The sequence below is a fragment of the Ceratotherium simum genome, chromosome 11, assembly GCF_057802395.1.
Source record: "Ceratotherium simum simum isolate JZ-2026a chromosome 11, ASM5780239v1, whole genome shotgun sequence".
In the NCBI taxonomy this organism is placed as follows: domain Eukaryota; kingdom Metazoa; phylum Chordata; class Mammalia; order Perissodactyla; family Rhinocerotidae; genus Ceratotherium; species Ceratotherium simum.
In genome coordinates, this window is record NC_141910.1 from 27,638,917 (window position 1) to 27,653,346 (window position 14,430).

The following is a 14,430-nucleotide window of genomic DNA, read 5'->3' on the forward strand; positions in this document are numbered from 1 at the left end:
GGAACAGGTCTCTTTCTTCCCATGAAAGATTAACACTTCCAAGTGTTCTTAGTATCTTAGCCACTGCCATCATCTCTGGAACCTGAGTTTATCAATTATCCCTTATTTTTCCAGGGTCATATAATACTCTATTTCTGGAGTTTTTTTTCTTTCTGCATATAATTGTGGTAAAGTAATTCATAATTAGAAGAAAAAAAAGTCTTCTAGCTATCACTTTCTTTTTTTCTCTTCACAGTTGAAATTTTGAAATCAGCCAACATGTCCCACATCCAATTATTCACTTGAATTCATTACTTAAACCACTTCAAATAAAATTCTAACATGACTTCTCAATTACTGTTGTCATCCATTCTTAAAGTTTGCAAATCAAATAAATTGCTTTTCATTATTTAACTTATAAGGCCTCTGCTTCATTTGAAAATCTTGACTGTCCAAATAAGAGGCCTGGGCTTGAGGCTAGAAACTAGTATAAGGTGTGGATGCAAGGCAATCTGGAGAGGAAAAAGCCAGAAAATATAATTCCAAGATGAATTCACAGAGAGCCAAGATCACATGACAGAGAGACCAATTTCAAACACCAAGCTTGAAGGGTCAAATAAAGGATTGTAAGTCAGTTACAGAACCAAAAGTTCAGCATCACAAGAAGATCAGATTAGAAATGATCAAAGAGTATCTGTCCCCACAACTGCATTAGGAGAGCTGTAGCATGATTATAGAATTTCCCTTCTTCATGGCCACACACCAATAATCTTCCCTCCTACTCTGGTGTTCCTCTCTCTTGGTATTTCTCTCTGTCTTTTGTGCCCCTCTCTCGTTTCATTCTCCTCTCAGGGATAGATAGATGATAGATAGATAGATAGATAGATAGATAGATAGATAGATAGATAGATAGAAAGAAAGAAAGAATATTAGTCAGGATTCTCCAGAGAAAGAAACCAATAGGATGTATCTCTATCTATACATCTACATCTATCTAGAGAGATTTTTAAGGAATTGGCTCATGCAATTCTGAGGACTGGCAAGTCTGAAATCTGCAGGGCTGGTAGGCAGGCCAGAAATCCCAGCAAGAGTTGTTGCAATCTTGAGTTGCAAAGCTTTCTGGAGGCAGAATTCCTTTCTCAGCAGGAGATCTCAGTCTTTTCTCTGAAGGTTTTCTACTGATTGCATGAGACCCATCTACATTATGGAGGGTAATAAAAAGTCTATTGATTTAAATGTTAATCACCTGTTAAAAAACACCTTCAGGGCAACATATAGACTGGTGTTTGACCAAGCAACTGGGCACTATAGCCTAGGCCAGTTGACACATAAAATTAAACATCATAGATAGATACAGATATAGATAAATAAAAGGAAAGCAATAGGATACACTGAAGTATATGAAGAAGCCATTTGGTTTAAAACTAATTCAGCCTGATCTTGTTTTTCCAAAAGGGCCTGATGTGGTCTGTTGAGCATGCACTGTACATCTGCTTTAAATATTTACCATGTCCCAAAGACAAGAAGGATGCCCTTAAAGACAGAGATGTAGCTTCCCCGGATATCAGCATTTCTTTAAGGATAAGCATCTCTCCCTAAACTAAGGATTAATTAGTGACCTGCTGTGCTTATCTAGTGACCACTCACCTTGTGACCACAGACCTGCTGAGCCAGCTAAACATCTCATAACAACTGTAAAAGGGACGTGTCTATCGTATGTAATGTATGCTCTTTGCTCCAAGATAGTATATAACAACTCTGTACAACCCACTTGTTCGGTGTTCTTCCTTTCTTGGGGAAGGAAGGCCCCAGGCTAATCCTCAGATCTGCCTCATAAAAAACTCACCCCAGGGGCTGTCCCGGTGGTGTAGCAGTTAAGTGCGCATGCTCTGCTGTGGCGGCCTGGTTCAGATCCTAGGCGTGCACCTACACACCACTTGTCAAGCCATGCTGTGGTGGCCTCCCATATAAAGTAGAGGAAGATGGGCCCGGATGTTAGCCCAGGGCTAATCTTCCTCAGCGAAAAGAGGAGGATTGGCAACAGATGTTAGTTCAGGGCTAAACTTCCTCACATAAAAAAAAAAAAAAACCCAATTTTGATTTATAGATTGATTATGGATTATTTGCATCAACAATATAGATATAGATAGTAAACTGAAATCTAAATACTTTAGTGTGAGTTACACAATTATTTACTGTCTCTCTCCTGCATAGCCATCTTGGGTTATTCTCCCTTATGAATCCTGTACTCAAACCATAACAAAATCAGAACCTACCACGTTGCCTCATTACCCAGGTAGAATTTTTTCTCCCTGCCAATACTCCTCTACTTTCTCTAATTAGCAATCTTAACTGCCAAGTCTCATTTTGATTACCGCTTCCTCTGTGAAGCCTTTTTGGAATTTCCCAGGGGGTTTTAACTATTCCTTACCCTAGCCCTTCATTTGATTTTGTATGTATTTCCAATTATCATATGATTTTGTATTTTTTGTTTATTTGTTTACCTTCCTGTTAGCCACAATATTAACCATAGGCTTTAACTGGGTCTTACATGTAGGGTCAGGGTTGCACCCCTGGTATCTGGTACAGAGTTTGGTTGAGGATGTACATTAAATATTTGTGGATTAAAAAAATAAATAGTGTAAAATGAAAGACTGGTACTTCTTGTTTAGAACAAACCGGACTTACAAATAGACAACATGAAATCAACTATTTGACTATAAAATTATTCAAAACACTGAGTTTATGTGTGAAATTAAAATCTTTACCTCCCGGTATTAAGATAGTTAACAATTGTAATTCCATAATATTGTTACCTTTGAAATTTCCAAGCCACAATATGTACAGTAATGCACAATAAGACCTTTTAAATTTATCATTCTAATGTTTTTGCTTGTTATGCACATTAAATATAAGCTTTGGTCCTTATGAGCTTAATTACCATACAAGTAACAAGGGTACTTAAACTGAATGATTTTTGACTGCTAATAACTCCTGCAAACTGCTGCGTTAAAATATAAGAATCCATAGTATCTAATTTTAATAGCAGCAATGACAAGAAATAATATTACTGATTTACATCAGTGTTCTAGATTTCTAACTAAACTAATTATAAAAATAACTTTATTGATTTCTCCGACCTGAGGAAAGCAAGAAACATTACTCCACTTCTCTTTTTATATATTCTAAAATTAGAATATCATTATTACAAGATTATTACTGAATAATCAAAATAGGAATGTTCATGTATGAGGAAGGCATAGCTCACTTGAAATGGGACCACAAAATTATCTGTTGCTTTATTAAATATGTTATTATATAAGTTTAGCTCTTATAACATTAAAACTATGGAGTTGGCATAGAAATATTCATGTTAGAAAGACTAACATTGAATGAGTCTTTGATACAAGCTGGTGCCTTTCCTGAGTGCTTTTTATCCAAAAGTTTTCAAAACAAACTTTGAGAAAATAATAACTATCTTCTTTTCAGGGGCAAATAAACTGGGGTACAGTGACACTAAACAATTTGTTCAAAGGCACATGGAATAAAAAATCAAGTCCTTATTAAAAACAAAACCTAAGTTCTTTCCATCTTATCATTAGGCAAGAAATAAGGCTGGTTGAACGAGAAAACAGCTACCAATTCTGGCAGCTAAAATTAATATGAGATGGGAGCCCATTTTCAATAATGATTGGGACATATCATAGGTGTTCAAACACATCATAGAAAACAAACAATGGTTTCATATATAAGGCCCAAATCATTTATACTCAGAAGTCTAATCATCTTCAAGTCAATGTCTGAAACTTGCCACCTACTACTCTCGCTGAGCTTTAAATTGGAAAGGTGAGAAAATAGATATTTTCTGTTCCAGTGGAGGTCAGGTAGGAGCCAATTATTGAGCCTCCAGGGCCACTGATGTTCCTTCTAATTGAGCAACATTCAGAAACCAGACTTTTTAAAAACGGCCTAAAACACTACCTTTCCAAGCCACCTCACAATCTTCCTGTTCTCAACATACACATTCTCTTAACCTTGCACATTTAAGTTGAGAAACAAAGGTGGATCTTACTAAACATGTTTATTTTTAGAGCCTAGGAAGCATCTTTTAACAGAATCTCTGAATGCCTAATGTTTACATACCAACGCGAAATTGCAGTCTACAGGCAAGAAAAGCGTAGGCCCTAACTGCTATATCTCCATACGCTACAGATAAGACAGGATGATATTGCCCACTCCAAATCCTCATATCTTGAGCTAAACTTTTTGGACTATAGTGAACTAAATTTCTATTGTCCTTTCAAAGGCTATCAAAACCCTTTCCATTAAGCTTAATGTCCTTATTCTCCTCAATCAATCTACAGAACCTCAGGCTATTCTGCCAACCCTTATCTTTGCATTATCTTTCCCTTACTTTCTTGTATTGTCCCTAATTTTCCTTAACTCTCTTTCTCAAACTGTTCACTCTGGTCTCTGGAACTTTCATCTTGTAAACTGGACATGTCTACAAACTCGGTTTCTTCTGAAAAACTCTGTTTTCTTCTTGCCTCAAATGAAACAAGGTTCCCTGTTTTATCCCTAACAGGCCTTTCAACGGCAGCATTATTTTTCTCCCCAGTGCTAAAACATCTCAGGTTCAGTAGTGTTCTGCTTGAACTGTTTTGCTTATTCCAGATACTTCTGTGTAAATACTAGGGTTTTCATGACTTTTTTTCAGGATCCCTTCTCTTCTCTCACTAGACAACCACATCAAATCACAAGGCTTTAAATAACATATATATCCTTAGGCTCTCAAATTTAGATCAAATAATTATTTACCTATTTTTTCATATTTCTGCTTTGTTTTTGGTTTTATTTTTTTGTCTGTTGGTTTGTTTTTTGCTTTTAAATATTTAAGTTCTATAATACAGATTATGCTGCAATTTTGGTACATGACTTATTTTTATCACAACTGTTTAAACTATTATCCCATCATGAATCAGTAAATATTGGTAATTATCCACTATATTGAGATTTTAAATTTACTTGTAACAGATAAACACCATTTTCCACTATAATGCACTTTATTTCTTCCTCTACTATAATAATTTCTGCATTTCTAATTTTATGTTCTAGATTTTTTTTTTCTTGTTTCCTTGACTGGATTAGCCACATATAGTCAAAATGGTTATCTTCAAAAATTCAGTTCTTGGATTTATTTATCAACTCTACTGTTTTTTATATCTTTAATTTATTAGTTTATGCTTCATGCGTTAACCATAATTCTAGGTAAATCCTCAGGAATTTTTGTTTTATATTTTATAATATCTTGATTTAAGCACTTCATTTGGTAATTGTTATTCTTTATTTTTCTAAAAGAATTTAAAAAGTATTAAATTGCCTTACAGTACCTACTACGTTAAAAGTTAGAAAAGTTTTAGTCAAAGCCATTAAGATTTGAGAAGTTGTGCCTTCTTTTTAAAAAAATGTAAAAACTCATAATCCCATTTAAAAGTATTTCAAAGTGAATTAAATATTGTGACTAAAGACACGTAAAAATCATAAAGTGAAATGATCATTTTCATGTTGCAAGTTATTTTCTTTAAATGTTCATCATATGATAAAAATATGAGCCTTGATAGTACTGTGGCCCAATTTTTCTCTCCTAGTTGCATATTAAATGGGGTCAATTTCTCTGTTAACCTTTTAAGTCTGCTTTGTTTTCAAAATGAAAAATCCATAAAAAGTAGTTTTGTTGTTCCATGTTAACATAAAAAGGGTGTAGGGGGGAATAACAGCCAAAACAAACAAACAAACAAAAAACATGTGCATATATTGGGGATAAATAGCAATATATTTTATAGTGCAAACTGATATATTTTTGCAAGCTATATTTGGCAACTGAGTCACACCTGGGTTCCTAAATTCCTCTTAAAGATATTTTGGCAAATACCATCCAAAAAAGAGAGGTTTCTTCCAAGCTTCCAAAGATATTTCCAAACACCTAAACTAAATAACTAAATCTTGAATTCATATTCTACACAAGAATATGATACTTGATGTGCCCTTTGAAATCAATTAAAATTAAAATACTTTTAAAGAGCTTCATCAAGTAAAAATTAGCTAACTTATTTTTAGCACCAAATCGCAATATCTATAGCAAAATTTTTGCTCAAATTATTTAGAATATAAGAAATATTAGAATTTGTCCTTTGAAACCTCAGGCTTATTTTTACTCAGATGTTCAAATTTGTCTGCTAAAAATGCTGGGTTCTGTATAAAGTTAAGGTTCTTTAAATTTTGTAGCATTTTCTATTTCTATTTCTCTAGAGCAACAGTAGTCTTCAGCTTATAAATTTGACCGAACATTTTTTTCTTAGCAAAACCATCAAATTTTGTCAAAATAAGTTCCATTGTCTTGTGTCAAAAAACACTTTTCTGTATAGCTAACTACTTGGGCAACATCATATTAGTCTTCAAAATATCTAAACAAACATTTTTTTCAAACCTAATAAACAGTACAAAGCCAAAGAAAAAGACAAAGACATACGAGAAGAAAAGACACAATGACTCAGAACTAGCAAAACAACAACAAAAGCATACACAGTCCTTCAGATATTGAAATCACCAGACACAGACTGTAAAATAACTACATCTCCCTCCTGTTCCTTAAGTCCTGAGATCCCTGAGTTTCCTCATTTCCCCCGATATATCCTGCAGAGGGCACCACAGAGGCCTTTGACACAGAATGGCCAATGGGTATAGATAAGAGAAGCTTGTTCCATAAAAAGCTTGTTCCTGGGCCAGTCAGGTGGCGGAGCAGTTAAGTTCACGTGCTCTGCTTCAGCAGCCCCAGGTTTGTAGGTTCAGATCCTGGGCACGGACCCACGCACCCCTTGTCAAGCCATGCTGTGGCAGCACCCCATATAAAGTAGAGGAAGATGGGCGTGTATGTTAGCCCAGGGCCAATATTCCTCAGCAAAAAGAGGAAGATTGGCAACGGATGTTAGCTCAGGGCTAATCTTCCTCACACACACACAAAAAAGAATCCATCTGTACAAAGATCATAGAAAAGCTATTAAAAAAGAAGAAAGAAAAGAGAAACTCAAAAGACTTAGAGATTGACAACAATTATGGTTATTCTATAATCCTCAAAATATTTTTAAAGAATAAAGGTAAATAATGCCACAAAAACTAGGAGAATTCCGATCAGCAGACAAGTACTAAAGGAAATTCTAAAACATGTAGTTGAGGCTGAAGGTATTATGGTATCAGATAGAAAATTAAAGAAGCAAGGAGGAAAGAACAAATTAATGGTAAATATGTAGATAAATATAAATGAACATTTATTATATTAATTAATGTTTTGGGTATAACTATGCATATCCACACATACATTTACATAAATGAATGCACATAAACAAAAGCATGTAAGTCAACAGGATGTTAAAAATAATTAAATTTTCCAAGTTCCTTGTATATATCAAGAGGAGGGTTAAGGTAACAATAATTATATGACATCAGATGTTGATAGATGAATGACACATGTTGTAAAATTTCTCTAATGTGAACACAAGAGGAAAAGAAACAGAGTCCACAGCTTCCAAACTGGTAAACAGGGAAAAAAAATCAATGAAAAAAAATCACAACCAATTCAAATGAAGAAAAATAAATACAATACAAGTAGGGCAAAATGAAACCCATAATAAATTGTAGATTTAAACTCACATGTACGAATAATTACAATAAATAAAATGTAGAAAATGTTATATTTAAAATTCAAGAGCCATATCTACCACATAAAGAAACAATGTTTGAAAGTAAAGAGGTTGAAAAAAGATATACCAAGAAACAGTAACTGAAACTTGGTTTGATAGGTAGGGAGGTAGATGGATAGATAAATAGATAGACAGATAAATAGACAGACATATAGATGAATAGATACGACTGTATTAACACTGGATAAAATAGATATAAGGAAAAACTCATTACTAGAGATAAAAGAAGGTAACTCAGAATGATCAACATTTTAATTCACCAGAAATACAGAAGTACAATCTTATATGTATCTATTTAAAAACATGGTCTTAAAATACACAAAGCAAAATTGACAGCAAACCAAGGAAAACATTAAGAATTGAAAAATAATAAAAATACTATATGTTAAAACTGTGTGGCACAACTATAATAATAATAAATTATTAATAAATATAATAATTTATAATAAAAATAAATTGAGTTTATAATAAATAAATTAATTAAATTTACTTCATATTGAAGATAAAATACTAAAGTCAATTATCTGAGCATCCAAATAACCTGATTAAAAAATGGGCTAAGGACTTGAATAGACATTTCTCCAAAGAAGACATGCAAATGGCCAACAGGTATGTGAAAAAATGCTTGATGTTACTAATAGTTAGGTAACTGCAAATCAAAACCACAATGAGATATCACCTCACACCTATCAGGATGGCTACTATCAAAAAACAAGAAAGAACAAACGCTGGTGAGGATGTGGAGGATTTGGGATGTGCACTGTTGGCGGGAAGGCAAAATGGTGCAGCTACTATGGAAAATAGTATGGAGGTTCCTCAAATATTAAATATAAAATTACCATGTGATCCAGCAATCTTACTTCTGAGTATTTATCCAAAAGAATTGAAATCAAGATCTCAAAGTGATATTCGTACACTCATGTTTATTGCAGTACTATTCACAATAGCCATGATGTGGAAACAACCTAAATGTCTATGGACAGATGAGTAAATAAATAAAATGTGGTATATACATACAATGGAATATTATTTAGCCTTAAGAAAAAAGGAGGAAATTCTGCAATAGGTGACAACATGGATAACCCTTCAAGAGGTTATATTGAGTGAAATAAGCCAGTCACAGAAGACAAATACTGCATGATTACACTTATAATAGGCATCCAAAATAGTCAAATTCACAGAATCAAAGAGTGGAATGCTAGTTGTCAGGGGCTGGGGGGAAGGGTAAACAGAGAGCTACTGATCAATGGGCATAAAGATTCAGTTAAGCAAGATGAATCAGTTTTAGAGAACTGCTGTACAACATTGTACCTATATGAAACATTACTGTAGCACACTTGAAAATTTGTTAAGAGAGTAGATCTCACAGGGTCTCTCTACCACATTAAAATTTTTTTTATAAAAGGTAATACGAGGGCCGCCCCGTGGCTTAGCGGTTAAGTGCGCACGCTCCGCTACTGGCGGCCCCGGTTTGGATCTCGGGCGCGCACCAACGCACCGCTTCTCCAGCCATGCTGGGGCCGCATCCCGCATGCAGCAACTAGAAGGATGTGCAACTACGATGTACAACTATCTACTGGGGCTTTGGGGGGAAAAAAAAAAAAAGGGAGGAGAATTGGCAATAGATGTTAGCTCAGAGCCGGTCTTCCTCAGCAAAAAGAGGAGGATTAGCATGGATGTTAGCTCAGGGCTGATCTTCCTCACAAAAAAAAAAAAAAAGGTAATAGGAAACCTGAACAGTTCTATATTCAATAGAATTATTGAATATATAGTTAAAATATCTTCTCTTAAAGAAAACTACAGCTCAGACAGTTTAACAGTTAATTTTAACAAACATGCATGGAGAAAATAATTCTAATCTTAAACATTTGATATAGCTATTATAACCTTGATAGCAAGACCCATTGAAGGACAATATGGGAAAGAAAAATTAGAGAATAATTTCACCTATAAACATATATGCAAAAAAATTAGAAAACTAAATCCATTAATGTATTTTTTCTAAGATAGATAATACAACATGACCAAGTTGACTTCATAGCAGGTACACAATTTTGACTTACATTAGAATACTGATTACTGTAAATCATTGCATTAACACATTAAAAGTATAAATAATATAGGACCATCCCAATATGTGCAGAAAAACGTTATTCAAACTTGAATATTCATTTATAATAAAAACTCTTAGCAAATTAGGAATAAAAAGGTATTTGGCCTGATATAAGTAGTTATAGTAAGTCATACTTGATGGCAAAATGGTGAGAGCAGCTCTGTACAGTGTAGGAACAAGGCAAGGTTACTCAATATGTACACTTTTATTCAATATTATAATGGATACCCTACAATTATATTAAAAATAATAATTAAAAGTTATAAGGTTTATAAAGAAAAAAATAAATTTTGGGGTTTTTTTTTTTTGGCAGGAAGTGGATATGATTGTTTACATCAGAGGTTACCAAACATTTTCTGTAAAGGGTAAGATAGTAAATATTCTAGACTTTGCTGGCTGTGTGGTCTCTGTTACAACTATTCAAATCTGTATCATGGAAAAAGCCATACATAATACATAAACAAATGAACATGGCTGTGTTTCAATAAAACTTTACTTATAAAACTTTACTTATAAAAGAGCAGGCCTGATTTGGTCCACAGACTGGAGTTTGTAAGCCCTTTTCTACATGGTTGCCCCTCAAAATTTTACAGATACAGTATATTATTAGAATTAGTGAGAAAGACTAGCAAATTTCGAATACAAAGCCACTCAAATACAAAAATAATTGTATTCCTCTACACTAGGAATAAATACATAGAAAATATAACTTTAGCAACCAAAATATAACATAACTAGAAATAAATCTGGAAAAAAATACACAAATACTTTATAAATCAAAGGCTAAATTTTGTTGAAAACCATTAAAGAACACCTAAATCAATGCATTTATATGTTTTATTTGTGTATTAGAAGGTTTAAAATCACAAAGATGTCACTACCTCAAAAATTGATTTATAAATTAGTGATAATTCTAATTAAAAAAAATATTTTGGGGGGAGGAATTGAAGAAGCTGATTCTATAATTCACGTGGGAAATCAAAGTCCCTAAAGGAGTCAGAGTATTTACGAGGAAGAAAAGCAAGTGGGGTCCTTGTCTTATCAGATAACAAGAATTAATATCATGCTGTGTTAACTTAGTATAATATCAATGCAAGGACTGACCAAAAGAACAGAAAGATGAGTCCAGAAGCAAGCCCACAGATATACAGAAAACATAATTTGTAATTAATCTAACATTATACGTGATGGATTCAATGATGAACTGTTACTATATAGCAGTATTTACATTTAATATTAACAAATAAAGGATAGTAGTAAAAGAGTTTATGCTCTGTATTTCCATCAAGACCAATATTTATGGGAAGCTGCATAAAACTGGGTCTGAACTAAACACAAATGATGAATTATGAGCGAAATTAGCCTTTTCATAGAAAAACATGTCTGTTGTGATAGGCATTGCCAATGACATTTGCTGAATATATTGATAATATATCCAAAATTAAGATGGATCTTTTGTGAAAACCACCAAGTGTGCTCTAAAATCAATCAACTATACATCACAGCTCATTAATCAAATGGCGTCCCTCCTGTCAAGGACTCTAGGCCACATTCTTTGTGCTTTATCTTCCTCTTCAAAATGCTTAGACAGAAAGGCTCTGCATCAAAATAACAAGACACCTCCAAGTCTGACTAATGATCTCACGTCTCTGCGGGATGTCATCCCATCTCACTGGTGGGGTTTTTGTTTTACTCTATGTACTTCTCTGTCCAAGCAAATTAATCACAATACATTAAAACACCTACCTGACAATCAGGGCGATTCTATTAGAAAGGTGACCCATTAATAGTTATCTAGGGGTGACAAACAACATTAGGTGGAACCATCTCTTCCCTAATCCACCACTAAAATAATTCACAAATCACTTGCATCTAGTAGATAAATAAGTCCTGGAGACCTAATACACAGTACAATGATTATAGACAACAAAACTATTTTACAAACATTAAACTTGCTAGGAGACTAGATCTTGATTGTTCACATACTATAAGAAATAATTATGTGACGTGATAAATGTGTTAACTAATGCCACACTGATAATCATATTACAACATAAATGCATCAAATCAATATGTTGTACACCTTAAACTTACCCAATGTTGTATGTCAAATATATCTCTATAAAATAGAAAAAGTAAAATCATTCACAAAACAAACATTGCCCATACATTTTTCCAACTCTGCATTGTTGCATTTTAGTGATATGAATATTCAAATGTTTAATACCCAATTGTAAATTCTTTGCTTAAAAATTTTAAAGTTAGAATCACATTTCTATTTTTATTACTATATAATAAAATTTTATAGACTTTTCTATTTCTTGAATTTTATCTCTTTAGCCTCACCTCTATATGCAAATATTTTTATTATTGTTTTAATTATTGCTGAATGTGTGTGGTTTTTTAAAAATTAACTATAAAATTTGAGAGCCTCTGTTGGATAAGAAGAGATTAATGTGAGGATGCTAATTAGATTTACAACCCAAAACTTGACTGTCATGGATTCTTTATCTACACATATGATCACTTCTATCAGTGAGGATTTAGTGTGACTGTATATAAGAGAAAATCTGAATAACACTAAATTAACAAACAGAAATGTATTTCTCTCTCAAATAAAGTCCAGAGATGAGTAGTGTGGAATTAGAGGTGGCTACACACAGTTTTGAGGGTCCCAGGCATCTTCCAGGTCATTACTCTCCTGATGTCATCACGTGCCTGGAACTCAGGATACCAAGTGCTGCCAGGGCCAGGCAGCAAGGTGGAGGAAAAGCAAAGAAAAAGGGGCGAAGGCCTGAGTTCAACATTGGACACACATCAGATATTCAATTTTTGCAGAGACACTGGAGATACTTCATGAAATTAGACAGAGAAATACCGTTAGTCGATGCCCCTTACCCTCTCCTCCTCCCTCCTGGTTCTGCCCCCTTCCAGCCCCTTTCTGCCCTCCTCCCTGCCCTTCTGGTTCTTTCTAGAAAGTGAAATTCCAAAGCTGCCCACATTTGTCACCAAAACTGAGCTTCAAACAGTGAACAAATAACTAAACCGGTGGCTTTATCTTTATGACACAAATGATGAAGCTGGCTCATCTTCCTATTGACTCTTCTGACTCAGAAAGTTGTTTTGGCGTTATCCTTTCTTGTGGGGAGATATTTACCTTCCCTATGCTCACTGACTTTGAAGTCACATTTGCTTCTAGTAGTCAGTAGCATCATTTCTGAACATAAAGAATCATGCCAGACAATTCTTGGGGGAGTAATTCCAAGTAGTATTTTCACAGGAATTATTTATTATCTGACAGAGACATAGACATAAATTTTATCCTTATTTATTTATTTTTTTTGGCACTGCTGCCTAAAAAAGCTAAATCAATGTCTTATTTTAAACCTGGAATTGACCATATTGGTGGCCAAACTCAGGGTTCCCAATTGGGGAAGTATATGGCAACTACCTGAGGAGTGTTTAAAACACATGTACCACCCACACATTCTGCTCCATAGATACAGACCCAAAAGGATGGTGTGGGTCTAGTAGAGTGAAGTAGGGAGGTATTAGTCTGCCATGTGTATTTTGATAAAAATCCCAAATTATGCTTAAATACTACTATTCCCCCAACTTGAGAACCACTGACCTGGTCAAATGCCTCTTTTGAGAAAAATAAATATAACAGAAAAAATAGCCTGCTACATCAAGGACTATAAATACCACACATAAGACATATTTCATTTAAGATCATATCCCTAGCATCTAGCACAATGCCTTTCACATAGAAGATAGTCAATTAATAAATTATGGTAGAGGAGTATGTACAAACAGCTGGGAGAAACAGAAATTTGTCTCTAAAATTTGGGTGAAGGAAGAATGGAGCACCTCTGAGCAGGAAGCGAACTGGGTTGTTTCTTAAGTGTTTAAGTGTATAAAGCACTATATGAAATTATATTACTCATTCATTTGCTTGATCATTGTCTAGCTCCCTTACTAGAATATTAGTCTGTTACACTGGATGCTGTTGCGGCATCCAGAACACTTCATGGTACAGAGTGGTTAGGCACTCAAAATTTGTTAAATGATTGTTAATGGAATATATTCAAAGGTCCCCATTTGTGGATTTAGATTAAGAGGATGTCCTTTCAAAAAATAAAGTAGTTTTTCACTAGAGTATTAATACATGTTCCTTGGGGAAAAAAAAGATGTATGGAAATAAATGTAAATAGCACATGATATCCCATTAAAACTACTTTCAATAATTTGGTGAACAACTTTCCAGCCTTTTCTATGTGTGACTGTCTTTGTGTGTATAATTTTGTAGAGAAATAATGATAATTGAATGGTGTTTTGTTCACTCACCGCTTTACTAAGAAATATGCCATGCACATTTTACTTCTAATGGTCATTTTGAATTACACATTGTAAAACAACAGTATAAACATTTATATAATAAACTGTTTGCAACTTCAGACATCTTTTACTATTAAAATTGAAATTCTTTTTAAAAAAACAATAAACTCTACAAAAGACAACGTATAGATTTACTTCCCTTTTTCAGTGTTTGCAAAATATATACTAAATGAATGCACAATA